The sequence below is a fragment of the Equus caballus genome, chromosome 24 (genome assembly GCF_041296265.1).
Source record: "Equus caballus isolate H_3958 breed thoroughbred chromosome 24, TB-T2T, whole genome shotgun sequence".
In the NCBI taxonomy this organism is placed as follows: Eukaryota; Metazoa; Chordata; class Mammalia; order Perissodactyla; family Equidae; genus Equus; species Equus caballus.
The window spans coordinates 24913907-24938419 of NC_091707.1; the positions used below are offsets into that span (position 1 = coordinate 24913907).

The following is a 24513-nucleotide window of genomic DNA, read 5'->3' on the forward strand; positions in this document are numbered from 1 at the left end:
TGCACCTGTTAAACCCTAACTTCCCATTATCCCCTCCCCCCTAGCAACCACCATTCTACTTTCTGTCTATGAATTTCACTTCTCTAAGAACCTTATATAAGAGGAATCATACAATATTTGTGTTTTTGTGACTGGCTTATTTCACTTAGCTTAATGTCTTTGATACCAGCCCCAATATCGGTTCCCCCACAGTAAACCCAGCATATATGGGGTTAAAACCAAAGCACTCATTCCCTGCTTACTCTCTGGCTTCCCGGCTCTAGAAACCACTATCCACCATGGGGACAAACAGCCAAGGTCACCCACTTGCAAATTCCCTTATCATCCTCCTCCCTATGAGCTTCCTCCCAAGGCGGAAGGCAGGCTGGTGGGAAAGCTCTGACCAGTGAGGCCACAAACTCTCTGCCCCCCACCCCTCCCAAGTAGAAACATTCCTTGCAACCTTTAAAACCCCTCACCTCCCATCTTTTGGGGAGACAAGAAGAGACGAGATGAATTTGAGGACTCTCATCTCCTGGCTGATGTCATCTGAAATCAAAACCCTTTCCTTGCCATAAGCCTGGTGTTCTAGTTTTTATTTGGCACCTCTTGTATGGTGGGTAGGGAACCTATGTCTGCAGGCAGTAACATCTTTAAGTTTCATCCATGTTGTAGCATGTGTTAAAATTTCCTTCCTTTTAAAGGCTGCATGTTATTCCATTGTATATACATAACACATTTTGCTTGTCCATTCATCTGTGGATGAACACTTGGGTTGCTTACATGTTTTGGCTGTTGTGATAATGCTACCATAAACACAGATGTACAAAAACCTGTTCATATCCCTTCTAGGTGCACTCATTTTTGCCTTTCGTCCTGGGGCTAGCCCTCATGTAGCCTCTAGTAACTGGTAATTTTAGAAATCATGTTTTAAATTCAATTTTCCTTTCTATCATTGTCTGCATTTTATCAAAGTCTAACATAAAACTACTCCTTCCATCTCGCCATTATCTGGAGCTTATAGCCATCTACACCAACAAGAGAAATCTGGACATTATTCAAAGTAAATATTCTACACTGCTTACTGTGGCAAGTACATTGATTATAATATCAAGGTGTGAGAAGCCAAAATCTCCAAGCTTTTAAAGCCACTAAATGTAAAAGGCCAGAGATGCCCTTTTAAATCAATTTAATGAATTTTTAATCTGTTAGGCTCCCATACTTTAGGGGGCTAGCTTATTAAAAGTTCTTATTCCAAGTTTCCAAATTAACATGTGAGATTTATATCTAGCTGCTTACAAACTACGAGAGGAAGCAGGGCAAAGTAGAATGAACTCTGCACTGGATGATCAGAGATGGGGAGTCAGTATCTCAGCTCTGGTGATAACCGTGTGACCTGGGGCAAGGCCTCAGCTTTACTGCCTCCTCCGTCAATGGGAGCTTGGGTCATAGGCCTCACTGCAATGACTGCCTGAGCTATATCCTCTTTATTTGCAGAAATCCATAATAGAGAGGCAGATGTGGAAATGGGAAAGCCCTGAAGCTGAGTTCCAGCTTCTCCACAAATGAGTTGGGTAATCTTCAGCAGATCCCTTAATTTTATGAACCTAAATTTTCTCACTTGCAAAATGGGCATGATAAATATTGCAGAGCAGTGATAAAGATTGTAAATAATGAAGTATGGTGAAAGTGCTTTGTAATTTTAAGGTGCTGTAGAATCACATGAAAGCAATAACGTGGAAGCTTTTAAGCCATAAAGAGCTCTATAAATGTAAAAGATTACTAGAGAAGTAAAGGCACTATTCTTGGTGACTCACTGTACAAACTCACAATAGTTTACATTAAAAATAGATTATAAGGGCCAGCCCTGTGGTCTAGTGGTTAAGCTCCGTGTGCTCTGCTTTGGCGGCCCAGGTTCAGTTCCTGGGCACAGACCTACACCACTCGTCAGTGGTGGCAACCCACATACAAAACAGAGGAAGATTGGCATGGATGTTAGCTCAGGGTGAATCTTCTTCAGCAAAAAAAAAAAAAAAAAAGATTATAAATTCCGCTCCCCTCTTCCCAAGAATCCATTCTCCATTGGCCCCGGGTATTCCCTTAAATTGCTTTGGATGTTGTGGTAGATCCTCCCCCATGCCCACTTTGTCAGCTTCCAATGGCTGTTTGAAAATGCTTGCTTTATTTTGCTCCAGAACTTGTTGCAGCATATCTTGTTTCAACAGCCTTCCAGCCTGCCAGTGGAGCTTTGGTTCTGCCCGTGGTGATGACTCTACAGCTCTTTGTCAATTCTTTTGAGTCCTGGAACACATGATCAGCTAGTTGGGTTACGTGTTGCTTTAACCACTGAAGAGCAGATTCCCAGGCTCTGCCATGTTTTACAATCTGCAAGTTAATTATGATTGTTTTAACAAGTGCTCCTCACCAGAGCTTCAAATAGCCCCATCAACGTTTCTTCACTCCTTTCTTTACAGCCACACAACCCTCTCTTCTAAGGAACTCCCTGTGTTTCCAGTTCAAAGGGAAAAAAGGGAGAAAAAAAGTGCAGGAGCAGATGAGCTCACGAGGTCAAAATTGAACTAATGGATCAATGGATTCTAAATTGTTTTAGAGTTAAGGATTGTGTGCCAGGCGAAATCATAGCATGCATAGGAATCACCTGGAATTAATAACAAAAAGTGCAGATTTCTGGACCTCGCCCCAGAGATACTCTGATTAAGGGTTTCTGGGGCCGGTTGTTAAACACGCTCCTCAGATGAGTCTGAAGCAGGGGGCCTACATTTTTAGAAACCTGGTGGAGAGAGCACTGGTTCTCCTACTGTTTTATGCAAGTTGTCTCTAGACAAGCCACACGCTTACTGTGCTAAGTCTGCATGTTTATAAATGGACCTGAAAACAGCAACTGCCCTCCCAGCCTCACAGGTTTGAAATGGGAGTAAAATGAGACAACAGACCTGAAACGGTTTTGAGAAGTAAAGAGCTCGTGTCAGTTCAAGGCACGCTCATCCTTCTCAGCATTCTCTTCCCTCAATGGAGCAGAGCCCCGCTGGCAGTGCATTCCGCCCCCACCCCACTGGGCACTTCCAGGTATTCACTTGAAGGGAGGGAAGCCCCACTGACCTGCCTTGTCTATTTGTTCCACACAGGTTCACCTAGGTTTATGCCCTTCCCAGTGGAGTGCTACAGGACCACATACATTTCTGTCTGAAATCTTGATGAAAAGGGATCTGGGATGACCCTCCTAAGAGGCTCAAATCCTCCTTGAAATCTAGGTACGTCTGCATCGTTACTGATCCCATTAATTTCATTTTCTACAATGTCACATTGTTCCTGGGCCACATGACTTCCCTATGAGCCAGGATTCGTACCTGAGGGTTCGCAGTCCACACCCGCCCCTTGCACTCTGGCTGTGTTCCCAGGTACAGTATATACATTTTGAAGTTCAGAGTGATCAGCTTCACATTAATCTCTTCTCCTTCACTCTGTTCTAATCCCTTTGGAAAGAACCTTTCCAGGGTATTCTACCCTTTTGGGCCACACTCAGCTTGGAAGAAAATACTGGGGAGTATCGTTTCCAGTTAAAGCACACTGCCCTCCTCTTTTAGATATACTGGGCGGCCCACCTGCTAGGCCTTCAACTGCTTGCGGCCTTGTTAAATGTTCTGCAATTTCTGATCACTGTCTGAGCGTTCACAGCTACCCTGGCCCCTAAAGAGCAAAGAGGGGCAGGATTCTCCTCTCAAGGCTTGATAAATTCTTCCCCTGCTCATTCTCTCTCATTTATTCAGGCAGTCGCTCAACAAATAGTCATGGATCACTTAGTACATGCCAAGCATTGGAGAGACAGCCCAAGACAGACGATATTCCTACCCTGAGGGAGTTTATGTTCTCATGGGGAAGACCATTAATTAGTGAACAAGAAAATTTAAGGTAGCAGTAAAAATGAAGAGAGTGACACACTGTAGTGTTATGCAGAGCGAATGGGGCTGGGGAGTTGCTACCACAGATTGAGTAGTCAGGAAAGGCATCTCTGAGGAGGTGACATTAGAGGTGACACTTGAGTGACCCAGCCTTGGCAAGATTGTGCACTGGAAAGCTGTTACACAAGCTTTTTCTCTGATGGCTTCTGTGTTATTTTGCAAAGAAATCCTTAGAAAGTCTTATGCTTTGAGCACAATGACATTTTTGTAGGTTACTGCTAGGATATACACAACAGCCCACCAGAATGAGGAGTACTCAGCATCCACCCCGCCACAGCTCTGTGCTCCTTTTCAAAGCATTGCTTTGGTCAGTGGTGGCAAATGAGTCAAAGGATCCCTCAGAATAGACTCCCTAAGAGGCCTATGTGGGGGATCCGAATTGGTCACCCCCAAATGTGTCTTTTTGCCTTGATTATTTTTAAGAACAAAAGACTGAAAGAAACTTTGACCTTCCCCCTGACTGCCTAAAAGAATTTAAGATAGAAGGCCTGTTCCAGGAAGGAGCTAATACCGTAAGATAACTGTAATGTGATGTAAAATGTGTCTCTTGGGTCACATTGTCTATAGATGGCCCAGCGAACATTTGTTTATCAAATGTTCGCTTTTCCATCTCCATGTAAATTGCCTTCCACCCCTTTGAAGACCCAAACCACTACCCACAACGTCCTCCTTTGTCTTTAGCTGAAGATGGTATTTAAGGTGGCAGCTTTGGCTATTCTGGTGATTTACTCAGTTTTCCTGGGCCTCTCGCATGTATACATGTTATTAAACTTTGGTTTTCTCCTGTTATTCCATCTCATGTTAATTTAATTCTTAGACTATGAGTCAGTCCTGATGGCCTGGTGGTTAAAGTTTGGCAGGCTCCACTTCAGTGGCCTGGGTTCAGTTCCTAGGCACAAAACCATACCATTCATCTGTTGGTAGCCATGCTGTGGCAGCAGCTTACATAGAAGAACCAGAAGAGGGGCCAACTCAGTGGTGTAGTAGTTAAGTTCGTGGGCTCTCCTTTGGCGGCCCAGGGTTCACAAGTTTAGATCCCAGGCATAGACCTACACACTGCTTATCAAGCCATGCTGTGGTGGGATCCCACACACAAAAAATAGGAGAAGATGGGCACAGATGTTAGCTCAGGGACAATCTTCCTCAGCAAAAAGAGGAAGGTTGGCAATTGATGTTAGCTCAGAGCCGATCTTCCTCACCAAAAAAAATGAGAACTGACAAACAAAATATACAACCATGTACTGGGGCTTTGGAGAGGAAAAATTTTTTTAAAAATTAAATTAAATTAAAAAAGAATAACTCTTACACCATCCAGAAGGACCTAGAGGGTAGAGAAATTGTCTTCCTCCCTAGACCTATTTTATCCAATTAAAGTAAGCATTTTACTAAAGTGTTGTTTTCAGAGCCCTGAGAAAGGGCTCCCATCTCTCAAAATACTCTGGACTTTCCAACCACATCCTGGAGATTGAAATTCTTCTTAACCAGTTTTTCTTTCCACAGCCAGTTAAAAGGCTTAAAATGCAATACCCTCAAGGAGAAGAAATTGGCCCTGCATACACACTATGGTTCTAAAGAGGATACAGGCTCTTTCTGTAAGGGGAAGGGAGGGTAGAGGAAGAGACACGTGTTGGAGAGAGCCAGAAAAGGTAAGGGGACAGGAAGAGCTAAGGAAGGGGCAATGGAAGGACGGGAAGGCCGTGTGCCCTTGAGCAATTTATTTAATCCCTGAGGATTGCAGCTTCTCTAGACTTCTCCAGAGCTTGAGGAAGTGGGGCATTCTTGGAGTTGGTCAGAGGGGTTGGCTTTGGCTGCTGTCTGTCCCTTCTGCCTTCATCCTGAAGACTTGTTCCCACATTTCAGAAGGTAGATTTCCTCATGGGAGGAAGCAGTGTGTATCCAGGACCATTTGCCTCAGAGGAAGTGTAAAGGGAAGGCCTGAATAATTTACACATGAGGATGGTAGGAAAGTGGCATCTCATGAAGCAAAAGCTTCTTCATCTTTAAGAAAGAGCCAAGTGGGCAAGAAAGCCTCAGTGGGAGGAGACCTCCAGTAGTACATGACCACCATTACGGGTCAATCCCTCAGGAACACAGTGTGATTCTAATTGGGCAGGAGATAGTAGGGGGGGTGGGGGGGTGGGGGGGGGTGGAATCTACAGGGGAACTTCCAGCACTGAGCAACCTACCCTCATTTTGTTACCCTGGCGCCCAGCTGGAAGGGTCAAAATAATGGGGTAAAGGGATGGAAAGAAAAGTCCTAAAGAGCTTTGTGGACTAATTCAATGAATATTTAGAATAATAAAGTAAAGCGAATAAATCCTGAGGCCCTCAGGAGTCTCCATTTCCCAGAATCCTAATTAAAGAAGGTAATCCAGGAGCCAAGAAGAAATTAAACCTGCATTTCAATCTTTAGAGATGTGAATTTCTAAAAACACTGAAGGGAATCTGATTCATAACCCAAAGGACACTTCTTAAATTCCCTTTTCTCTCTTCCTTAATCTACAGCTGACAGAGACTTTTACCCACCAAATCCCTGAAATTGTCCCCAGTACCCAGGCCCTGTGTTCATCCCCGCTCTTCATTCTGCCCTTCTCGTTCCTCCCATCTCTGCAGTTCCTTTCTCTTCCTTTCTCAATTCTGCATAGCAAAAACTTGCAAACTGATTTGGAAAAGACTGGACTATCCTTGGAGCTGTGCCCTGCAGTGGAAATATAATGTGAGCCACATATGTAATTTAAAATTTTCTCATAGCCACACTTAAAAAAGTAAAAAGAAACAGGTAAAATTAATTTTAATAATATAATATGTTTAACCTAATATGTCCAAAATACTATTATTTTAACATGTAAGCAATATAAAAATTATTCAGGAGATAGTTTATGTTTCTTTCATACTACGCTTTTGAAATCCAATGTGTATTTTACACCTACAGCATATTTTTAAATGGGCTAACTACATTCAGGTGCTTAATAGGAACATGTGGCTAGTGGCCTTGTTGGACAGTGCAGGCTTATAAGTTAGGTGAATGGGCAGGAGAAGAGGAAAGACTGGACCCCAAATATGGGGATGTGGCCTGGTTTGTGAAGATGTTTTCACAAGTTGGCACAATAACAAAAGAACAAGAATAAGGATAATGTGCCAGGAGTCTTCTATTTATCTTCCAACTCTTACAGTAAAATTTTGATTTCAGTGATCATATTTTCAATTTCCAAGAGTTCTCTCATTTTCTGAACTTTCTTCCTTCTTCCCCTCTCTCCTTTCCTTCCTTCTTTTCTTTTTTAATAGAATGCTGTGCTCGTTTCACGGAAGCAATGTTTCTCTTCTCTCTCTGATGACACTCCTTCTAGTTGGTCTGGTTCTCTTCTGCTTCCTTCACTGTTTCCGTTTCTTCTGAGTTCCTTTGTACTGTTGGTTGGTTTTGGCCTCTGTCTTTCCTGTCAGAGGACTTTCTCACACATTTGAGGGTTCTTAGCCTTCTTCCTCTATAAGAATGGGTCACGAAGAAGCCAACTGGAATTTGGGGTGGGGAATAGAGATGCCAGATAAAATACCTGATGTCCAGTTCAATTTGAATTTCAGATGAACAATAATTTAAGAAATATAAGTATGTCCTAAATATCGCACGAGACATATTTCTACTAAGAAATTATTTATCATTTATCTGAAATTCAAACTTATCTGGGGATCCTGTATTTTTATTTGCTAAATCTGGCCACCACAGGAGGGATCTTAGTCAACTAGCGGGACCCCAATTTTTCTTGGTCCTGTCAGTTTTCTCAGTTTGCCTTTTGGGGCTATAAGCCTAGCTGCTAATGTGCCACAAGCCAAATGTGGGAAGGAAGCAGTGTGCAGACTGTCTTCAGTGCTACCGTCTACCCACCTTCACACTGTGTCTGGTGCCCTTTTCCTGAACCCTCCCCACTTTGGAGGTACCGCTTCCCCCAGCGTCTGAGTCTTTCTGGGATTCTGAGACTCTAATTAATTCACTTCCCTGCTAGGTTTAACTTTTAGCTTTCTGTGAATATTGTTTATTTCTCTTTTGCTGTGTCTTTGTCTAGTGTTCTTTTAGTCTTTGAGGCTTTACATCATTTAAAAATTCCTTTGCTTAATTTGTTTTGTGAGAATAGGGATAAATGAGAGTCTTCAATCTGCCATGTTTAACTAGACAACAGTGATTTTCCATTTATTTTATTGGTCAATATACCTGGAGGAGAAATTGTCTCTAAGGTGTTACATACCCAAATGTCCTGGGGGAAAAGGTGTTTGGATAAACCCAGGACTTTTTCTTCTCTCTTCTCCTCTGCACCCAGTGAAAGACCAAAGGTGACCCTGACATGCATTCTCTGGCCTTCCAGACTCGGTACTTCGCACTGTTGGCTCCCCAAGGAGAGCTGGACTAGAGTGCCTATAAATTTTCAGTCTTAACCAACTGTGGGTTTTCAACCTAACCATTCCCTGCAGCTCTGTGGCTTAGAGCAATGAATTTAGATAAGGGCAAGTTTTATTGTTGTTTATTGCTTTACAATAAGTGCTGTTTGCTCATGGTAATTGGTTCACAAAGGCCCTTCAGTCAGTAATAAATAAAAGCCCAGGGTCATTTGTTAAGCAAGGTGAGGGGTCCCAAGGCTCAGTGAGGCCTGAGTACCCTGGTCTTTGCCTAGTTTCTTGGACACACCCTCTGAAAGGAGCCCAGGAAATTTCAGAAGCAGTCTGATCACTTCCAAAAAATTATTTTCTACCAACTCATATTGTCCTAATTAAACTAGTTGCTACATGTGGCAAATATTATAGGCAGTAAAATTCAGGCCAATAATCACACCGTCAAGGAATGAACATGAATAGCAAGAACGAGGCAGGAGTACCAACGGCTCTCACTAGACTTGGCCCCATTTAACAGAGGATGAAACAGGCTCTGAGAGCCTTGTAGCAAGTAAGTGGCACCACTGGTATTTAAAATCCTGTTTGGCAGACTCTCACTCTTAGAGAGGGATTTAGACCCTCTTTAAATTGAAGAATCTAAAATGCCTGTATGCAATCTGGGAAAGCAAAGGGTAAAACCAAAGAACTTTCTGCAGAAGGAAATTTCCTATTCCTTTGTCAAATATGGTTTTCCACAATGAATTACTTCTCTAGCAGATATTGCAGGGCAGTAAGACTCGGAGGACAGTCATCAGGAAGGCTTCTGTTTATTTTTTTTCTTTATTTTTGAGGAAGATTATCCCTGAGCTAACATCTGCCGCCAATCCTCTTCTTTTTGTTGAGGAAGACTGGCCCTGAGCTAACATCTGTGCCCACCTTCCTCTACTTTATCTGTGGGAGGCCTGCCACAGCATTGCTTGATAAGTCGTGCGTAGGTCTGCACACGGGATCCGAACAGGTGAATCCCGGGCCGCCAAAGCAGAACGTGCACACTTAACTGCTGCGCCACCAGGTGGGCCCCAGGAAGGCTCCTGTTTTGGTGGTAGTATCAACCAAACAAAATCAGGAAGACTACATGGTGGGAAGAGGCAAGAACTGGACATCTGTCTTGGTTTAGTCCACAGTTAAAGAGCACTGATTTTCTTTCATAGTAGACAAGCTCATCTTCAGGAAAACTGACAGATCTCTTCCCCTGCAAAAAACAACCGCATGCTTGATGGGACTCAGACCTGGGCCCATCAGTCACCTCTAGGTCAGGAGGTATTAGAGAGACAGGTGAGTTCCTATGAAGAGTTCGCATGGGGGGGAGAAAGATGGACATGTCATGTCAGTTACTCTCAGGGAGTCCAAAGAGTCTGGCAATGTTAGATTTTTATGTTCATTTTAATTGTTTTGATGTCTTAACCTAGTAATAAATTGCCAGTTAATCACGTTTTTTTTTTTTTTTTTTTGAGGAAGACTAGCCCTGAGCTAACATCCGTGCCCATCTTCCTCTACTTTATATGTGGAACACCTACAACAGCATGGCTTGCCAAGTGGTGCCATGTCCACACCCAGGATCCAAACCAGCGAACCCCAGGCCGCTGAAGTGGAATGTGGGAACTTAACCACTGCGCCACCGGGCCAGGCCCCAGTTAATCACTTTTATGGAATAATAAAAGGTGCATAAAATGTCAGTGCTGCCCTGCCCAGAAACCCCTCCCCAGCATGGAGTGTTACTGAAACAGCTTTCATTCAGGTAAGTTGGCAATTTTATCAGAGCATAGAAGACACTGACAATTTCCCCACATGCTGCAGCAGACAATATAAAAAGCCTCCAAGTCCTAATATCCTCTGGCCCCAAGAACATGTCTTACACAAAGAGCAGCTCTGCAGAGTTTGGTCCCCAGGTTACGTTATTTTGATGGTAGAGAAAGCCCATATTTCTTCTTCAGAATTTAGAGGCGAGGGGTCAGTAGATAGGGAGATAAGTGATTAATAAATGTGATAAAATGGACATTCTGCGTTAAGCCTAAACTGCATGGGTTTTTAGATGAGGTTTATGTAAGAACATTCTTGAATTTTTTCCAATTACCAGTGAGGTTAGAGTATCTGTGGAAAGCTGCCATGCACAGACACTGGAAAAACAGAGTCATTCCCAATTTCTGCCACGTGGCCCCAGCGTGACCTTGCTGATGTGTTTGAGTTTTTAGTCCCCTGGCTTAAGTGGAGAGGAGAACCCTCTTTACAAGGTTACCTTGCAGAGCAGTAATTGTCAACTCTGATTTTGCAAAAAGCAAGAGCCTTTCTGGGATTGTTGTGAATTCTCAAGAGATTTCAAACTAGCCTACCGTGCCTCTCCCACCAGGTGCCTGCCATTAGGAGAAGCAGTTGAGAAATCAAACCATGAAGGGGTGGAGCAATTCCAAAAAGGTTGAAAATTCTTGATATAACAAGGTCGTAAAGCTACCGAGTAAAGGAAGAAGTGACTTGACTTTCTGATGACTAATGTGACAATCTCAGCACTTCACTTGGTTGCCATTGCCAAAGGAGGAGGGATGAGGAAGAAAAGAGAGGGAGATGAGAGGCGGAGGGAGAGCTGCCTCAGTTGTGACAGTTCTGCTAGACCATAAATTAAGCTAATTATTAGTATCAGCTGTTACTTATTTAATTCGATAGCGCTGCTTTGTAATTCTACAACTCTTAAATTGGCAAAGCGTTTTGTAATGGCGCTGTATGAAGGATCCTATATAAAATTAAGTTTACTATTCTTGTTGTTATAGTTTAGGAGTCACCCTACCAAGCTGGTATGACATGAATTAAGAAGGTGAGCTGCAAAGGAAGAAGCTGAGAGCTGCTTATTTCAAGATAGTTGTCTCTAAGCCCAGCCAACAGAACAAGGCGCCAAGGGATAAAAGTTAAGTAGGATGAGATCTGCAATAAAGCCAAAGATGTGGGTTCTATTTCTGATTTTGTTATCATTTTGACCTTTTAGAATGCAGAAGAAATGAAAATGTTTGTCTTATATCGACCTGCCCAGGATGTAATAGAGAAGAACAAGACTCAAGCAGAGAAATGGAGACTTCCCTTAAGAAATGCATTAACTAAATGTCAGGTGATACAACCCTTGAAGGTCTTCCATCCACAACAATTTCACTTGAAAGCTATTTATTTAGGAAACAGATGACAGAAAGCCCTGGAGTTGCAGATTAATATTCCCTCAGTACACCTGTGTTAGAACACTTCCAGTACTATAGGCAAAAGAAGCCCAGAGGAGGATCAGGAAGACGTCTGTGTGTCTACATAGTGACTCTTCCTTGTAGCATTGAAAATCTTTCCTGACTATTCAACGTAAAGAATTACGAAAAAACTTAGTAGACTTTTAAAAAGACTTTACAGGGAAGTTTTTAAACAAATAAAAATATGTAGAAACACGAGAAAGCAGAATGATATGAGCAAAGTTCAAATATTCAGTAACTATCTAGTGAGCACCAACTACTGATGTGCCAGGCAACTCACAGTGGTGAGTGACGTAGATTAAGATTCAGTCTCCACAGAACGTAAAAGTTGCATGCTGTTCTGCGTTTAAGAGAGGGGGCCTGATCTTCTGAAATCTGTTTTTTGTAAGTAGGCTAAACATAAATAATGAACAGGATAGAGATAGAATATGGTAGCTTTTTAAGGCAGGGCTCAGCAGCCTATGACAAGGGGTCCCAGAGCAACTTTGGAAACAATTTATAGTGGTTCAGTGTTCAAGCTGTGGAGAGCCAAGTAGGGGTGCTACCCTGAGTTTATCCCAGCCTTTCCAAGCCTTCTGCAACCTCATCTCCACCTCCACTCCCGCTGGATTTCTGGTAGCTGAAGTATCATGCCTCTGGGCTACCCCAACACTCATTCCAGCAGGTTAGTCAAGTTTCCTGCCTTTCTTTGCAGCTATACCCACTTCCTAATGTGGTTCACTGGGATGTCAGTGAAGGAAATCATGGCAGCTACTTCTGAATTTATTGATCCCAATTTTGGAAAGAGTTTCCAAGAGAAAAGGACAGCCAGTGTCACAAGTTGGCCATCTATTTGCATCTGGAAAGTTGGAAGCTATCTAGCTTGCTGGCCTGCTTGACTGTACCACGTGACATGGATAATAGCGACGCTCTGGCAACACAGGATGGTTCAATTCTCAGTCAATATTCACTGAGCCCACACAACTGCCCAGGCATCATAGAAAGAGTTGGCACAGTCCTAGCCTTTGATGGATTTGTAATCTAAAGTTACATTTAAAAGAAGAACTTAAAAATATGCAGGTTAATTCTACTCCCTAAATATTTATTGATTGTCATTAACTTGGACCATTAAACAGCTATCTTTTTGAAAACCGTCTCTCTCTGCCCTCACTAATGGAGTGTTCTCCATAATAGGCTTTTTCTCTTTCATAAATGTTCTTCTATGGCTTTTCCCTTTAAACTAAACTAAGGAAATATTATCATAACTGAAATCTTTCCCTATTCAGCTAGAAATGAGCATTTAGCTTAAAACAAATTGCAGGCCAAACTTTAAAGGGTCATTAATTAGTAATGGTACCAGAGGAGCAAGGTGACTAGATGGCTGAAATTGGGCAGAACAGGCCTGTTCTGCTTCTTATCCCATTTGACAACATTTGTCCTTCAAAAGCATGTTTAATCACTGAATGAGGTAATGCGGTAGGATTTCGGCATGGTGCCTGGCACACGGAGAGCTCTCAATATCTGTTCTCTGCCCTGTTTCCCTGTCCCTTCACCTCCTTTGCTCTCAGCAGTCACCCAAGCCTTCCAACCTTTTATGAAAATAATGGCTTGAACTCCCTCAACTTTTCTCAACTTAAAGCTCATCTCTTTGGTACTCCTTTCCCGGGCTGACTCCACTGATAATCTTGATGCCATCCGCTCCAGGCTCCTCTGTAGCCCTGCTCTTCCAGTAACCCCTTCTCTACTGTGATCTTCATTCTCTCCCGCTTGTGTTTCCTTACCTTAGTCAACGAATGCTCTCTATCTTAAAATCCAACAAAACTTTCTCTCAACCCTTTTTCTTCTTAAGTTACTGGTTGTTTTCTCCTACCTATTGCACCAAGCTTCTTGAAAAAGTAGTCTACACTCCCTCCCTCCACTTCCTCATCTAAAATCTGCCCCTCGCCTATTGCAACCGGGCTTCTGCAGCTACTAACACTGCTTTCCCAGTGATTGCAATCCCAGAGATTGGCAATGAGCTCCTCTCTACCAAATCTAGCGGCCTCTTCTCATTCCTCTTCCACCTGTCCGTGGCATGTGAATTGCTCACCCACTCTCCTGATAAATTTATTCTTACTTGCTTTATCTTTATCTGCCACTCTTTATTATCTCCTAATACAATACTTTAAATGCTGGTGTCCTCAAATGTCCATTTTTAGTTGCTTCCGTTTTGCTCTGAATCAGTGCTTCTTGAACTAGACGTATATAAAAATTACCGGGGGGGGGGCTCTTTAAAAATGCAAACCCAGATTAAATCCAATTAAATCCATACCAATTAAATCTGATTTCTGACCTCATCCAGAAATTGGATTTAATTGATCTGGGGTTGGACCCAGGGATCTATTTTTTAAATGCTCCTCTGGTGATTCTCAAGTATAGCAGGATGGAGAACCATAGCTCCAGAATATCTACTTTCTTTCTTTCTTTTTTTTTGTGAGGAAGATTGTGCCTGAGCTAACATCTGCACTAATCTTACTCTATTTTGTATGTGGGATGCCACCACAGCATGGCTTGGTGAGTGGTGTGTAGGTCTGCACCCATGATCTGGAACTGCGAACCCCCATTGCCAAACCAGAGCATGCAAACTTAACCACTATGCCACCGGGCCGGCCTCTAAAATATCTGCTTTCATCTCCTGTTCTTACATTATTCCTGAAACATTAGATCCAAATTTCCATCTCTTTGCTGAGTATCTTAGCCAGAACGCTCCACAGCACTTCATTTTCTAGGTGATCTGAATCAAACCCATGTTCCCAATTCTAAGAACATTCTCCTTTATACTTACAGGGCTACCATTCTCCCAAACTGGATACCTAGAAGTCATCCTTAAAAATTCCTTCTGCTTTGCTCCACAATTCACTTATTTGCCATGATCTATAGATTTTATTGCTGACCCATTTCAAATCCATTCTCTCTACCACCATCCAATGTGCCATTTTAGGACCTTATGCAATAACTTCTTACCTGGTGTCCCTGCCTTCAGTCCCATTTTTTTCAGTCCCTTTTCATCCCATCCTCCACGTGCCAGTAGAAAGATCTTTCGGGAACACAGATCTGGTTGTATCCACTCATTAGCCACCATTAGATTTCTTTTACTCAAGAATAAAGTCCAAATTCCTTAGTAAGGCCCTCACAATCTGGCCCCAATTTTCTAAAGCCACTCTCCTCTATCCTAGCTTCCCACCCCATTATGTTCCCCATAGTGCAGTCATGGTTCCTGAATCATGGCATATATTCCTTCTTGCCTTTGCTTATACTGTTCTCTCTGTCTGGGACTGGATTCAACTAAGTTCAATGAAGGGACTGTTTACAGAGATACAGTCAAGGTAAAGGGAAGCCACAAGAGTGTTTGAGACATTCAGAGACGAGCAGAGAGGGAAGCTCTTACTTTCCATAGACCCGAAGGGCCAAGGGGATGACCTACTGTTACCAAAGCTCAGGGAGAACTGGAACCGTGGGAAAGGAGGCCATCAGTAGGAGCTGTAGGCAGGAGGGTTGCAGCCACTGCCAAACCACAGTGCTGAAGTAGAGAGGGGCAGTGAACAAACACCCCAAACTCTCTCTCCTCCTGCTGTCTAATCTCTGGCGGATGTCTTTGACTGGCCAAACTCAACTAGAAGCCAGCTAACCACCAAGGATGGTCAGATGAGGCAGTCTATAGATTACAAAGCAGGGCAGGGAGAGCCAGAGAAGGAATGGCAGTGTGAGAATGAAGGCAGGGGAAAATTAAATGGAGAATAACCAAATGATCCCCATTTATATATACTAAAATCCCTTGTATCTTTTAGGACACAGTTCAAATGTTTCCTTTTATGTGAAGTCTTCCCTCATTTTCCTACCCCAAGATTCAGTTATTTCACTCCTCTGTGCTCTCCTAGTTGTTGTTGTGTCTACATTATTGTGGCCATCAGTCTGACTTATGATAGAATTATTTATGTATCTATACCCATCTCTTGCATCATATTTTGTGTTGCTGGAGGAAAGGGACAGTACTTCATTTGGTATAGTGTCTTGCAGGTAACAGGCACTCAATAACTGCTGGTTGAATTTAATTGCATTTTCCTGTTATCTCCTTCTCAGCCTCTGTCAGGAAGATTCATATCCACTTGTAAACCATAGTCCTCACATTTTTTACATTCCCACTTTTCACAAGAGTTCCTTTTGGTCTTACTTCTGCTTCAGGCTTGATTTTCTCCTTCTTCTTAGCTACATTTCTTAGGTTAGATACTTCAAACTGCAGCTCACCAACAAATTGTTGAGAATACTGACATCACTGATCCTGGCAAGGGTCTAAAAATCTCTAGCTTTATTCCATGTCCTAAGTGGTGCATATAAAAAATTTTTTTCTTTAATTTATTCATGCACCAAGCTTAAAAATGAAGTCACAGAACCCAATTTTTCGTCCTTCATTGGACTTTAAACTCTTCTGAATAGAAGTCACGCTTGACTTCACATGTTTTGCATATAGAAAAGGCTGCGTGCTGCTCCTATTCTTTATAAATACCAGTAGCGAGTACGGCTAGCACATTCTCACTATGCAAACACTCTTCTGCATTGATGGTTTTGATGCACATTGATGTGGCTTTGAGATTTTTATATGAAAAGGAATATTTTTAGATCCAATGAAAGTATTATTTTACATCGGTAGTGTTGATAATGATAGAAATAATGGCAAAAATTATAATTCCCATAGCAGTTCTGAATTTTCACTTCAGATATTGTATTTTTCATCATAAGAAGTTCCACTTTGGTCTTTTTTTATATCTTTCTTTTCTCTCCTTAACATGCTCACTCCTACTTTCTGGAACTTATGGAGCATAATTATAAAAGCTGTTTTAATGTCTTCGTATACTAATTTTATCACCTGTGTCATCCCTGGATCTGATGTTGATTAACTTATTTATTTTCCTCATTATGGGTGGTATTTTCCTCCTTCAATTTGCATGCCCAGTAAAAAAAAAGAAGCACTAATAAGAAAATTGGATTCCAGGCATTGTGAATTTCACAGTGTGGGATCTTTTTTTCATTCCTTTAAATATTTTTGAGTTATGTTCTGGGTCACAGTTACTTGGAAACAGTTTGATCCTTTGGAGACTAGCTTTAAACTCTGATAGGCCAGAGCAGAGCAGCCTTTAGTTTAGGACCAATTTGGGCTGCTAATGAGGCAATCCCTGTCTGAGTCCTCGACCCAAGACCAATGTGTTAGAGAGTTTGTGAATTCAGGCTGTTGGAATGTGAGCTGTTTCCAGTCTGTGCGAATGCTAGTCTTTCGGGTGTTTCTCTCCTTGGCCTCGAGTAGTTTCCCCACACGTGAATGCTGATCAGTACTCAGCTGAAGACTCCTGGGGAAGCCCTCGCAGGTTCTCTAGAACTGGCTCTCTTTGTGCGGCTTTCTTCTCTTTGATAATCTACCCTACAAATTCTAGCTGCCTTAGCCAATCTGAATTCTCAACTCTGTCTCAGGAAACTCAGGAAAACTGCCAGGCTTCGCTGGGGTTCCCTTGCCTGTGCTGTAGCCTCGAATCTCTCCAGGCAGGAAGCTGGGGAGATGGCAGTTTCCTCTCATTTCTTTCTCTTCTTCCAGAGATCACTGTCTTGTGCAGCATGTTGTCCAATGTCTGAAAACTGCTGTTTATATATTTTGCCTGCTTTTCATTGTTTAAGGTAAAGGGTAAATCAGGTCCCTCTTATTCCATCATGTCAACAATTGAAGGTCAGTTTTGATTTTCAAATAGAGGATAGGGAGGTATATTGAACCAATTTTGTATCAGAAAAATAAGCTAGAGTATGACCATGGCCCAGTTATTTATCCTCTTCTTAGCTTTGCTTTCCTCATCTATAAAATGAAGAGGTTGGTCTCTATGATCATTAGGTTCTTCTCTGGCTCCGAAATTCTGTGATTAAGCACAGGTGAATTTTTGCAGAGAGAATTGTATATGGCTCCAAAGTGATAATTTAAAGATTCACTACTATGGAACTCCTGTTTTGCCATAGTAGGGTAAATTTAGAACAGATCTGTGTTTTAATAAATGAAGAAGGAGTCTTTGGTTACAAACTTGGAAGGGACAATACAAATCCCATAGCACACACATGTAAAATGACCAAACACTTTGAAGAGGGGGAAATGTATAGGAATATTCTTAGTTTCATTATTAATTACAGGGCATTATGTTTTGGACATAGTAGGTGTTCAATAAATACCTGTTGAATATCTCAGTGGTACTTGAAGCCATTTTTCTAACAGGGAAAAGTGATTGAAAAGCTTCCACTATAGCAAAAGTTGGAAACAAACTAAAAATTCATCAATATTGAGATTCATCAGTGGTATACCCATGTAATGGAATATTATACAACAGTCAGGAATACTGAAGCAGACTGGTATGCACTAATATGAAATACTTTCAAAGATGCATTTGTTAGGGGCCAGCCCGGTAGCGCAGCAGTTAAGTTCACATGTTCTGCTTTAGAGGCCCAGGGTTCACCAGTTCAGATCCCAGGTGCGGACACAGCACTGCTTGGCAAGCCATGCTGTGGTAGGCGTCCTACATATAAAGTAGAGGAAGAAGACCACAGATGTTAGCTCAGGGCCAGTCTTCCTCAGCAAAAAGAGGAGGACTGCTGGCAGATGTTAGCTCAGGGCTAATCTTCCTCAAAAAAAAAATAAGACGTATTGTTAAATAAAAAAACAAGATCACTATATATAAATATTTTTATAGTCATATATATTTCACAATAAAAAAGATTTATTTTTTATTTTTATTTTTTTTTGAGGAAGATTAGCCCTGAGCTAACTACTGCCAGTCCTCCTCTTTTTGCTGAGGAAGCCTGGCCTTGAGCTAACATCGTGCCCATCTTCCTCTGCTTTATATGTGGGATGCCTACCACAGCATGGCGTGCCAAGCAGTGCTGTGTCCGCACCCAGGATCCGAACCAGTGAACCCCTGGCCGCCGAGAAGCGGAACGTGCGAACTTAACCGCTGTGCCACCGGGCCGGCCCCTGAAAAAGATTTAAAAAGGAATTGAAAAGACAATGTGTATAGTAATATATATAATTATATATTTCATATGTTATATAGAAATAATATCTTTGTTAAGGCAATATATACATACATGCTTGTAATATTCAGAGAATGCATGTAGATAGATATACGAACTGGTGACACTGGTGCCTCAGGGGAGGAAGACTAGGGGACAGTGTGAAAAGAGAGATTCACTTTCCCCTTTATACTCTTTTATATGCCCTTTGAATTTTTTATGATGTGCATATGTTATCTAGTTTCTAAAAATGCTGCTACTGGATATGTGCTTTTTTTTCAGTGAAATAACTGAAGTTGTCTAAAATGGTTAGATTTCCATAAAGCAGTCTGAGAAGTTTTCCCTGTCTTTAGATTATGTGTTTAATAGAGCCAGACCACACCCACTCTTTCTGCTATTACTCCAGGAAAGTACAGGGCACCTCCACGGCTATGATCAATTTCCTATTCTTTATGAAAAGAATCATTGTGCTAGACACCTAAATGCCTGGGACCTGCAGCATAATGCTTGCTTGAATATGGGTGGTTGAGAGAAAAAAAGCAAGGCCATTTGTTTCTAACGATCCTGTATACATTTTATGGTATTTAATTAACCTTTATAATCTAACCGACTGGTCTTTCTGGCTTCCAGAGGAGCTAGAAGCAGCACAGGGTGCACGAGCTGGACGGTAAAGTGAGGCTGTGTGATTCACAAGATGTTAACTTGTAGCCAGTTTGCTACTTTCCAAGGCTACAGGTAATGTGTAAATATGTTTGAAAGAGAGTAAAATAACGCCCACCAAGTGGGCACACTACTTTTTATGTTTTAGGGAGAGAGTTACACCTCTGGCAAGCTATCTTAAAAGAATGACTTCTAGGCGCCAGCCCAGTGGCGCAGTGGTTAAGTGCATACGTTCTGCTTCGGTGGCCCAGGGTTTGCCGGTTTGGATCCCGGGTGCAGACATGGCACCACTTGGCAAGCCATGCTGTGGTAGGTGTCCCACATATAGAGTAGAGGAAGATGGGCATGGATGTTAGCTCAGGGCCAGTCTTCCTCAGCAAAAAGAGGAGGATTGGCAGCAGATGTTAGCTCAGGGCAGATCTTCCTCAAAAAAAAAAAAAAAAAAAAAAGGGATTAACTTCTAGTTGTAACCTGTGTTCCTACAAGTATCTGATTCACCTCAGGTAAAACTCAGCCCAGTATTTCCTGGAAGACCTGGGGAGATATTTGGAAACATATGTGCAAGTCCAAAATTAAAAATCCACGGCTCATTATGCAAGCCAGAAAAAGTGCTAGGATTTGCTATTATACATGTCCAAGGCATTTTCTTCTGACTCTGTTATCTGCTTTAAAATTTCTGGTGCTATTGCTGGTTTTGAATTCTTGAAATGCCAGTGTAGCAAGTAGATAGTCAGTGGCAGAAAGATGCCTCCAAGATCCAGCCAGCCAATGAAAGAATATGAAGAATAAGATTCTTGACTTCAAGAAGCTTATTTTTGTCATTTGGGAGATATTGTGTAGAAATCACTATAACACGTGAATCATGGGAAGGAAAACATTTCTGTTGAGGGGGGAAATGTTATTTAAAATGGCAATGTTTTTGGTGGGTTATGCATTGGCAGGAAGAGTCCTGCTTCCCCTCCCCCATCAAATCTGAGACAAAGACCAAGAATTTAACAAAAGGGAAGCCCCTGCTATGGGTGCCAGATTTAGCAAATAAAAATGCAGGATGCCCAGTTAAATTTGAGTTTCAGATGAACAACAAATAATTTTTTTAGCATAAGTATATCTTATGCAATATTTGGGATATACTTACACTAAAAGATGATTTGCTGTTTTATCTGTCAATCCTAGCCACTACACAAAGTAGAAATGATGCATTATATGTTGTTGTCTTTCCCTCACCTCTTGGTTCCCTCATGGTGAGTGAGTTGCTATTGACACCCTCTTCACAAGTAGGATCCAACCAGGGGTGAGAACACAGCCAAATTCTTGCTATGCTGCAGAGACAGAATGGAGGAACAGGCTATAGACTGACTTATCTTAAGAACAACTGTGAGATAAACCCCCTTCTCCTCCACATATAAACCAGATGGAGGTGGCCCTTATAATATATAGGTTGCAAGTTGAGCCTTTTAATTTGGATATTAAAGGAAAAGATGATTCCAGAAGGCTGGAGGACTTGAAGAAATTCCATACTATGGAAATCCTTGGGGTGACTGAAGGTGGAGGTTCCATAAGCTGGTGAATGCTGGAGATGAAATGGTGTAAAACTGCTATAAGGAGTCAGGCTGAGGGAGCTCCTGGCTTCACGCCATGCTAGCTTCCAGAGCTGGAGAACGTGGGGGTGCAAAGACAAGGGTAGTGATTGGGATGCACAGGTGGATTTGTTCACTGGATTGTGGAAGGTCTTAGAGACCATGTTAAGGATTTTGGGCTAATCCATGAAGCAATGGGGCCCCCCTGGGGGTTTCTGAGCAAGAAATGGCATGATCAGAGTTGTACCTTAGGAATATTAATATGGCAGTTCTTTACAGAGAGATTGCAAAGGGAAGAAAGAGTGAAGACAGGGTGATCAATTGAGAGGGCTACAGTCAGGGCCACCACTAGTCCATTTGGCATCTGTATGTGAATTAGAAAAGTCACATCCCCTGGGGGGATGCAGAGCAGAGCACACATTTTGGCAAAAGACAGTGCCAAGGCACATGGTTTGGTGGCTAAATCAGGGACTAGATTTCAGTTCCCCATTACCCTCTCAGCCAGTATAGTTGTTGATTATTTAACACTAGCGGCTTAATGCAGTAAAGGTTTATTCCTTGCTCACGTCACAGTCCAACGCCTGCACAGTGGCTCTTCTCGCAGTGGGCACTCAGGGATCCAGGCTATCTACCTCTATCGTATAGTGAGATGATCTGGAATATGTAGCCTCCAAGAGGCAGGGGAAGGAAGAGCTGAAGGTTCTTGCAGGGGCACTTATGGCCAGACTTGGAAGTGACTTACATCACTTCTGTCCACATCCCATTGGCTAGAACATGGCTCCAACCTGACTACAAAGGAGGCTGTGAAATATAAAGGAGGACAGTAACTTGCTCTGCTCTAAGTCTAGAAAGTACTGGAAAGGATTCTAGCAATTGGAGAAAGATTGTAGGAATATTAGGGGAAGTCTGATGCACTTTATTCAATTTTCATTTTGACTATAATAAAAAGAGTAATATCCTTTTTCTTGTGCAAAGCATTTTAATGAGCATCCATATCTAGCAGTTTGTTTTTTCTAGAATTGTATATGTGGAAAACCGTGAGTCATAAATATACGAGGGACCTCCAGACATTATATGGTCCATGCTACTCTGTCAGAGCGTGACTGACTTAAGCCTAAAGCCATTAAAAATATGTATATACACCCAAGTTAGTGTCTACCTGTAAAAATGTGTCTTATTTCATCTGCATGTGATACTGGAGTTCAAGATTTGATGTGATGAATATAAAATTTATCCCAGGTCTTTTGGTGAGCAAAGTGGTAAATGGTAATCGGGAGACAGTAAAGGAAGGGTAAAAACTCTCCTACCACAAAAATCAAAATTATCTGTGTGCAACCCTGTTTACCAGAGCTCAGTTAGCCTCCCTGCTACTAAGTTAAGCACATAGAAGACAAAGAATTCTTTGAATGTTCAAAATACTATTGCATGGGCTCAGACCATCAAAATAGACCCCTGGCCAATCAGAATTTTGCCGTATTGGCAAACATCAGCCCTGGTGTACAGCCAGAGACACTTTAAGTACAAGGCCATGAGGAATCATAACTATAATGCAGAGTTGAAATAAATCTTTCAGATTCATCCCTATAGTGTCCATGTGCCTTAGACTTTCCAGGAAAATTCATATTTTAAGTATTAGATTTAGTTGTTAGATTTAGTTTCACTCCATCTGATGAGAAAAATATGGTCACCACAGCTGTATCTCTGTGGGAGGAGCTGGGAAGTGGATTCATTGTAAGTGGTGGAGGAGAGCTAATCAAGCACATTTTGTCTTAGAGGCACATAGAATATTAAAAGTGAAAGGGCTGCAGAGATTATTTTATTAGGCCCTTATTTTAAACATAAAGAATAGTCCTATAAAAGGAAAGACAAAGTTAATTGGATTTCTTCTATTATTTAGGAATGTGGACATAAGTTTGTGTAAGGTTTCCTACGATATTTTAAAAATAGCTATTAAAAGGTATTAGAACTTCCTTGGAAACCATTTGCAGGATCTAACAACGTGTAAAGACAAAACTGCTTTTATTTAGTCAAATCCTTTCTGTTGAAACAAAGTCCACGTTCTTCGCTCATTCATTCACGCATCCATTCATTCAGTAACTATTTATTGAGCATCTCCCATAGGCCAGGCACTATTCTGAACACTGAGGATACAATGGAGAATACATCTGATTCAATGATCCTGTGTTAGGATTTTGCTGTTTTGTAAATGAAATATTGAGCCTGACAGAATGAACAGAATTTTGGGTTTGGGATCAGAAGACCTGAATTCTAAATGTCAATATACTGAACCATGAATTACATTAATGGTACCAAATAACTAGTCACTCAAGCCCCAAATCTCATTCATCTTTAGCCACTTTTTCAACTAATCAGTTATCACATCCTTCACAATTCCTGAATTCACCTCCTGCTATCCATTTCATTTCCTGGTTATTTCTGGTTTAAATTATTGTATCCAGAGCCATGCCACATATTGTGGAAGTCATCTACCACATGTGGCAGAGACATTAGTGCCCACCAAATATCCATGTGCTCCTCTGTATTTCCCAGCCTCCTTTGTTGTTAATTCAGAGCTATATGATTTCTGTTGCTACTATTTAAATGTTAGATATTCATAAACTCTTTGTTTCAACATACGATAGCATTAGCTTTTAGTAAAACTTGTCTGGAGATTTGCTTTTAAGATGTCTATCTGTCCTATGTGAAGACAGGTTTATCCCATTGTCATAGGGCTTTCATCTTTTTGCTAATTTTAAAAGGAGCCATGAGTGTTGCATTTACATAGCTCATGATTTCTCCTGAGCTCACTTTGTGACCAGACCAGTGTAAAGGAGGCTAAGTCATTTGGTTGGTGAGAAACTAGATGGTCCATGTGGAGACGAACTCCAACACAGCCCACTTGACTTCATAAACAAACCAAGACCAACATTTACTGGAAACCATGCATTAGAGAATTTGCAAAGGCCAATATGAAGGCTGAGATTGAGTTAAATTGCTAAGTACTGAGAATAGAAGGAGAGAGTGGTAAGATCTATAGGTGAATATCAGTGAGATTAGGAGAGTTGTAGAAAACTGAAGGAGAAAGTAAGGGAAAGGAGTATAGCAGGGTACCAGAGATGTCAATTCTTGTGTCTGCCCACCTCCTGCTTCTACTAAAGGGTCCCCATAGCTCCTAGTGAAGAAGCAGCCACCATCACCTTGACACAGTAGTTTGGACCAGAATTAAGACCTGACAGAAGGCCAGAAGACCTATGATGTGTCTTAGTAGAGAAAGACATGAAGATCCAATGAGATTTCCCTCTCTGGAGAACGTGAACCAAGAAACTGAGAATTTGAAAGTTAAGATTGGGGCCAGCCCAGTGGCATAGTGGTTAAGTTCGCACGTTCTGCTTTGGCGGCCTGGGTTTCACTGGCTTGGATCCTGGGTGTGGACCTACACATTGCTTGTCAAGCCATGCTGTGGCAGGCGTCCCCCATATAAAAAAGTAGAGGACGATGAGCACAGATGTTAGCTCAGGGCCAGTCTTGCTCAGCAAAAAGAGGAGGATTGGCGGCAGATGTTAGCTCAGGGCTAATCTTCCTCAAAAAAAAAAAAAAGTTAAGATTGTGTCTTGTGCCACGAGAAAG

The 24513-nt window shown here is 41.9% G+C and overlaps 1 long non-coding RNA gene across 1 annotated transcript in view; it reads left to right on the forward strand.

Annotated features, from left to right (window-relative positions):
- The window catches only part of LOC106782545 (uncharacterized), a 107615-nt gene extending 94889 nt beyond the window's left edge, over positions 1-12726 (forward strand). Inside the window, exons 3-6 of the long non-coding RNA XR_011432038.1 lie at positions 3126-3251; positions 9837-10116; positions 11141-11472; positions 12291-12726. This is a non-coding gene — a long non-coding RNA (uncharacterized lncRNA). The remainder of the gene's footprint in view (positions 1-3125; positions 3252-9836; positions 10117-11140; positions 11473-12290) is intronic.
- The last annotated feature ends 11787 nt before the right edge of the window (positions 12727-24513 follow it).